This window comes from Conger conger, chromosome 5, assembly GCF_963514075.1.
Source record: "Conger conger chromosome 5, fConCon1.1, whole genome shotgun sequence".
In the NCBI taxonomy this organism is placed as follows: Eukaryota; Metazoa; Chordata; class Actinopteri; order Anguilliformes; family Congridae; genus Conger; species Conger conger.
In genome coordinates this window covers 17,193,857-17,201,781 of record NC_083764.1, presented here as the reverse complement: position 1 = coordinate 17,201,781, position 7,925 = coordinate 17,193,857, and positions in this window count along the sequence as shown.

The following is a 7,925-nucleotide window of genomic DNA, read 5'->3' as shown; positions in this document are numbered from 1 at the left end:
AAAATAAAATTCGAAATGTTTCAGATGATGCTTTCTGTTGTTTTGCGGTACCTTTTATTTATTTTACGTTGGGAGGCCTTGACTCACTATGTCACATATCGTGAAGTGTGGGGTTTTCAAAGCTCCAAATCTGGCTCTTTCTGTCTCCCTTTCTTGTCATCTCCAGTGGAACTGGCAAATAAAGTTCTGACCTCTTAACCATGGTTGATGCATGGGTGAGCCTTCGGGCTGGCAAATGGTTGCAGCGCAACATGTTGGTTAGTGCTTCACAATGACACAGAATTAAGTAAATTAGCCCATGTAGCTAAAAAAGCAGATAGCTCAGAATATAGACTGATGTAAGCAACTCATTATCAGCAAGATAATATCTCCGTGAGATTTGACCGCCAAGCTTCACCCATCCCTTTACCATAATTTCATTTGATCTCCCTCAGTTCATCATAATAAGTCCTCTCTAGAATAGTAATATGGGATATGTCTGCATAACGAGGGTTTGACTGTATATTAGCAACATGAAAGTGCAATGCTCTTTATTCTAAGATAAGATACTCTGATCAATATTATTCGATTTATTTAATTCCTTGGCCCTCTGCCACCTCTGGCATGTTTAACTGTTTACCCTTCCTCATTTTTATGTTGTAATTACCTTTGTTTGAAGGATGCAATACTTGAACTTCAACACTTGGCAGCACTATTATTTTTTTCTTCTTTTTTACAAACACAGTTTGGCAAGTTCAGCAATCATTGAAATTAACATGCCAAGCACTGTTTGGAAAGAAACATTTTTGTTGAAAGTCAAGGTTAATAACTGAATCAAGAAATAATTGAAGAAATAATTGAATCCAGATGTTTGTGCCATGAATCATGTTGTGAGCGCTAGTCACGTCGTCAGTAGAAACAGAAGAACAGTAAATAACTGTAGGCTTATATACTGCGTGAGTCAGACAAAGAAATATTGAGCTTTGACTCTACTGATAACAATGGAAAGAAACATGCAAAAACATGTATGTGTGCATGCATTAATTATATATGTATGTTTATGTACAGTATGAGACCAAGGGACTACAGTTTATAATTCTACAGAGATATAATTTTCTAACAACAACAACCTGCTAGACCCCCATCAGTCTGGCTTCAGATCGGGCCACTCGACAGAGACTGCGCTCCTCTCCGTCAGTGAGTCACTCCATGCCGCACGAGCAGCCTCCATCTCCTCTGTCCTCATTCTTCTAGATCTCTCTGCTGCCTTCGACACTGTGGATCACTCCATCCTCCTGTCTGCCCTGTCAGCAACGGGCATCTGTGGCACAGCCCTGGACTGGATTGAGTCCTACCTCTCTGGTCGCTCCTTCCAGGTTGCCTGGGCTGGTTCGGTATCGACACCTCGGCCCCTCGCCACAGGAGTTCCCCAGGGCTCAGTCCTAGGCCCGCTTCTTTTCTCTCTTTACACTCGCTCCCTTGGCCCTGTGATCACTGCACATGGGCTATCCTATCACTGCTACGCGGACGATACCCAACTCTTTGTCTCGTTCCCGTCATCTGATACGCAGGTTTCAGCCCGTATCTCTGCTTGCCTGAGGGACATCCAGAGCTGGATGGAAAACCACCATCTAAAGCTCAACCCAGGCAAGACTGAAATGATATTCATCCCTGCTAATACCTCTCCCCATCTGGATCTCTCCATTTCCCTCGGGGATACCACACTCACGCCGTCACCCAGTGCAAGGAACCTCGGCGTGGTGATGGACAGCAGACTGTCCCTTTCCGAGAACATTGCGGCGGTGACCCGGTCTTGCAGGTTCTTCCTATACAACATACGGAGAATCCGCCCCTTTCTCACCCCCTACTCGACCCAGCTCCTGGTCCAAGCGATGGTTCTGTCCCGCCTGGACTACTGCAATTCCCTCTTGGCTGGCCTCCCACCATCCGCCATCAGACCCCTCCAACTTATCCAGAATGCAGCAGCTCGTCTGGTCTTCAACCTTCCCAAATACTCGCACGTCACCCCCCTGCTTACTACCCTCCACTGGCTGCCTGTCATGGCTCGCATCAAATTCAAAACATTGGTGCTAGCCTTCCAAGCAGTTAAGGGGTCTTCCCCAGCTTATCTACAAAAAATCATCAGACCCTACACCCCTGCCAGACCTCTTCATTCAGCCTCCACAGGCCGCTTGGCACCTCCCCCTCTCCGAACCTCCACCTCACGCTCACGACTGCTGTCTGTTTTGGCTCCACGGTGGTGGAACGAACTCCCCGTTGAGGTCAGAACTGTAGAATCTCTCCCCACCTTCAAACGCAAGCTGAATACACACCTCTTCAAGCAGCACCTCTCCCCATCCCTCCCTACCTCCCTGTGAACCTTAATTGTTGTCTCTGTGACTTGCTTTATGTATCGGTATTTTTTAGTTGGCTAGGTAAGCAGTGTTTTGATAGTTAACTTTGGTCACTTTTGCTCTGTTTGTTTGTTTCGTGTTTAAAAAAAAAATTTTTTTTTAAAAATTATCCCTGGTTATGGATATGCACTTTGTTGTACGTCGCTCTGGATAAGAGCGTCTGCCAAATGCCAATAATGTAATGTAATGTAATGTAATAATTTTGTTCAGGCATTTCTGTGTTGTTTTCACCACTGAGATCCCCCACTCTCCATGTAAAAAGGGTATTAAACTGCAATTTTTTTTTTTTTGCTTCACCCATGTAAAGTCAGAGGGAATTCAGTGTCTTTGATTAAGGTCTGAATGGTACTCTCAGGATAACATAGAAAGAATAAAGAATGGAAGTAACAGCCTATGGGATTTACATCAAAGTGACTATGTGACTTCAGAGACAAGTGTTATTGGATGGTATTGGACAGTGAAAATCTGCAGAGGTCAAAAGCAGAGGATCTCTCTCTCTGTCTCTCTGTCTCTCTCTCTCGCTGTCTATCTGTCTCACACTCTCTCTCTCTCTCTCTCTCACTCTCACTCTCTCACGGTCTCTGTCTCTCGCTCTCTCTCTGTTTCTCCCTCTCTCTCTCTCACGCTCACTCTCTCAGGTTTGAAGGTATATTTCTTCAATAGCAGGAAATATTTTTGCCACAATAACACCATTGTATCCATGTATTTGTGTCACAACTGTATTCATGACAACAAACACCTGGAGGAAATATTTTGATAGTGATTGGCATGTATGTATGTACAACATGAAGCAGAGGACCCAGAATTAGCTTGCCTCATTTTTCACTCCAGGTAAGAGCTGAGCTCCGTTCACTGAAAAAAGAACAGCACTCAACAGACCAGCCTGGCCATGACAGGCCTGCGTCAAGCTGAAATCTTAACCGCAAATGTAAAAATGCTGTTGTAGCATCTCCGCAGACATGAGCCATCAGTAAAAAACAGCCAGCCCAGATGCTGACGGTTTTACTTAGTGAACTTTAGGACTTGATTAAAAGTAAGTGGGAAAGTTAAAGTTATTGCAACTCCAAAAAGCAGAACCTTTCTTTTCCTGTGCACTGCTGGTGAGCTGTTTGCATGTATTGGGTTACAGTGAACAGGTGATTTGTTTATTATTACTTTCCTAGCGGATTGGCAATAATAGAGGCATAGAATATATAGCCGGAGGGTGTTCCTGGTACATATTGAACCATTGGCCGGTAACTCCGAGCAACTACCAGGGAAATACATTTCTTGAGATGTATTAAATAAATCCCTCAAAACGAATTAAAGTTTGAAAACCTGATCTCTAAAAAACTAAATTTGCACCGATCGCACACTTCAGATTTGGAGATTATGACTCTATGCTTAATAATATGACATTTTGTGAGGATACACTGTCAAACCCAAGAGTTAATTTAGCTAGTTTCAATTTCCTTCATCTGCTTGAATAAACCAACTTAATCTGTTCAAGGATTCACCGGTTTCAAACTCTTTTTTTTTCTTTTCAATTGGGTTATAATGAATTCCCCATTTTTAAAGTTGAGAGTGCCCAATTCATTTAGTAAGATTGGCATTCAGGTTTTGCAGTGCATGAAGTAGTCATACACACAGCCTTACCCTTAGTTTGGCTTAACTTTGTGTTGGGAAATTGACTGGTAGCACTGCAAGTCAGTTTTGAAAGTGAAGACAGAGGCAGCTGTCAGCACAAGCTGTTTTGTTGATGAAATGTTTCCGATTTAGAAGCAATTTTAGGTCAGAGTATTTGATAGACAGCAGGCTGATTGGGATGGATTTTTTTTCTTTATTGCCTTTTGTTTGAAAATAGCTGGAGGTTCTCAAGCCGCAGTACTCTATTGGTTTGGACCAGGATTTCTGGCCTATAATTTTGCATACCACATCATAATATACAGTACATACAGTACTGTATATATGTAAAATATGTATAAAAATATATATAAATAAAATATATAAAAAAAGTGTAGCTTTCAAACCAATAGGAACAGATTTGGCCCACCCTGCCAACCAGAACTACTGAGACCTGGGTCCATATTTATGGAGCATCTTGGATTAGTAGTGCTGATCTAGGATCAGGTGTCCCTGTCCTTTATCCAGTATGAGAGAAAATGCAAAGTTGCTCCCAGATCAGCACTTCTACTCTTTACGGATTAGAAGTGCTGATCTCTGACCAGTGACTGCACTGCTCTCCTGACTGCTCCTAAGAAGCAAGGGCTGCTTCTATTACTGCAGGAGGTTAGGGACCAAACTTTCTTGCAACAGATCATCAACTCATTCTTATCAGTTGTTTTTCCGTTCTCATAATTATTATTCTTCCATTTTGGTTTTGATCTAGCTAACAAAAAACAGAAATTCCGAATGAGCTGACAGTAAGCAAATACTGTCGCAAACTAATTCACCGATACAACAGCTTCCGACAGATCAAACAGCCTGAAAGTGTCATCGGTGTCCTGCTTGTAAAGTAGGCTGCAAATACAAGCTTCAGCAGATTTATGAGTAAAATTGATATTTTTGCTGAAATGATAATCCACTCCACCTCCGTTCCCGCCACGAATGTGAGCATTGAGATGGAACAGAAAGGAAATCAGGATAAGCAGACAGAAAGGATTAGGCGGAGACATGGGTTATGCAACTGACTCCTTAAATAGGTCTGATTTCTATTTATGTTTTTCAACAGTCATACAGGGCAGCCTGTAGCCTAGCGGCTAAGGTGCATGACTGGCACCCAGAAGGTCGGTGGCTCGAACCCTGGTGTGGACACGATAAGGCCACACATCTGGTGGACCTAAACCACACATTGCTCCTTAGCCTTATCGACTGTAAGTCTGTAAAATGCTAAGGGTAATTATGGGCTCACACAAGTGGTGATTATAAATTATAATATGAATCAAAAAAAAAAAAAAGTTTTTAAGCACGTTTTTTGCGTAGTTTTTGAAATCAAAGAGGTCAGAGATCCAGAGGATCATATATTGTACATTATACAATGAGAGCAAAATCTTTGTCAGTTATTGTGTGTTTGTGTAGATAGACTACTAGGGCTCTTACCTCTCAGTTTGTAGTAAGCCTGATGGCTAGCAATCACTTCACGGATTGTCTCTTCAGGACAAACCTTCACCCCGGTGTGGAAAAACGCTGACCTTTTTGTTCGATGTCGTTCCAGGTCAAATATCGTCCTCATGTGTGACGTTTGTTTGGCTGTTCTTAAGACTTCTATTAAGGGTCTTGAATTGGTTTGAACAGAAAAAGTATCTTCACAGTTCAGCTCTGAAAAAATAATAAACAATATGATTAAGAATAATATTTGCACTGTTAAATACATTTCTGATACAGTATGAATCACAGAATAGCAAGTAGCTGGCATAAAATCCTTATGCAGTCATGCAGTATGAATAATAGACTCTAAATACAATATGAGTGTCTGATTTCCTGTAAAATCTTGAATATAATAAAAGACATTTACTTTCTACAGGTATAATTCTACTTACTGCTCTGAGTATCATTAAAGATATAATAAGTAACACATTATCATCTCTGTCTGGACCAGTAAGCAGCACTGTAAATCCTATGTAAGTGAAAGATTCATGCTCTTGACAGTTATAGCAATGCCAGCCTGTGTAGGAACCTGTCACCTGAATGCTGACTGTAGTTTATAAGCACCACAGGTTCAGGACACACTTTCACTCTGTCGTTTTATGCCATCTCAACATTTAGTTTGAGTTATGTTTAGATTCGTATGAAAAGATTCTCAGCAACCACTCCTCATACTAGAATGTAACACAAGAACTAGTATCTAGATGCTTACAGTCTATTTCCTCACTGCTTTTGACCCCTAAACTGTTGTAAACCCGACTGTAGCTGGGCCCAGCAGGGGCCCTGTGTACAGAGGACCAATGCCAGTGAGTGTTTGTTTGCTTCCACTCAACCGTGATGGAACCCGGTCTTTTCAGATTTACTCTCGCCACGGAGGAGACTGAAATCGAAACCTCTGATTTAAACGGCATCAGCAGCGTGTCATTTCCATGTCTCTCAAAGCCGCCAAAACACCGAAACATCGTCTGGCGGCGTCTGGAGAGGAACTGGAAAACAATCCTGTTTTATAGTCATGAGGAGGACACTACGCAAATGATGCCCCATCTTTTATTCATTGGATCTGTAATCGGTGAGAAGGGTAATGTTTGCTTCTAGCTTTGATATAGCTTCCTCGGATGATAAGAAAAAGAGCAAGAATTTTTTTAATCCAAGTTTTGGCATGAATACACACACATGCAACACATACAGTATATTTATTATATCTATTTACACAGTATGTGGAATCAGGGATTTGTGCCTTTCTAGTGTATTGCTTGTCAGTGTTAGTGCAATAGATACATTTTCACTTGACTGGTCAGGCTACAAGCTAGTTAAATCAGAGCAAAAGTTTTAGGGGGGGTTGTCACCAGGTACCGAGCATGGACTATTAGTAAAGGAAATTGTATTTTCTATTATTTTTTTACCCTTACTTGTGTACAGTATTGTAAATGATACCAACAATATATAGATATTGTATGTGAATCCTATCCATGGCTATTGTGCCAAGATACTAATTCAGACAAGAATAACAACAGCATAAGCCAGAACATTAGACAGTAGTTGTTAAATATAAACATCCAACTGCAATCCTCCCCTGTTTGACCTCTGCAGATTTTCACAGAGAATTATGTAAGCAATCAGAACAATGTAAACTTACTAAATGTCGGAGGGAATCTACAAACTATCGAAAATGATAAGATTCATGTTAGCATCAGAGACATTGGATAGTAGAAAATGTTCTGATCTGCCCCTACAGATGATGAGGAGCACGACTGGGAGAGACAGCAGCATTGCAGTATTATCCTGTCTGCCGAAGAGGACAGATCTATCTCCTAACACTGCAGCTGGTTTGTAATTCCACCACTTTTCTGGGAACAAACAGTTCTTGAAAAACAAGATATCAGGGAAGAGTGGTCCATTTCCTTGCCCACCTCCATTACCATCTCCACTTCACAAAAAAAGTCTCTGTCTTCTTTACTCTCCAGATAATTAGAAGCATTGGAAAGTTTTTGGAGTTCATTTTACGATACATGGTTACAGTATACACTCATTATTAGGTACACCAGCTTGTTAATGTAAATATTTTATCAGCCAATCATGTGACAGCAGCTAAATGCATGAAAGCATGCAGACGTGGTGAAGAGGTACTGCTGTTTTTCAGACCAAATGTTGAAATGGGGAGGAATTGTGATCTAAGTGACATTCAGAGAAGGCAGGTCAGAGAAGAAAGGCCAGACTGGTCGAAGCTGATAAGAAGGTGACAGTAACGCTAATAACCACGCTTTACAACAGTGGTATGCAGAAGAGCGTCCCTGAACATACAACACGTCAAACCTCTAAGTGGATAGGCTACAGCAGCAGAAGACTTAATAAGTCAGTCTAATAAATAACTAATAAAGTGCTCACTGTACTCTGTACGCTCACTGAGTG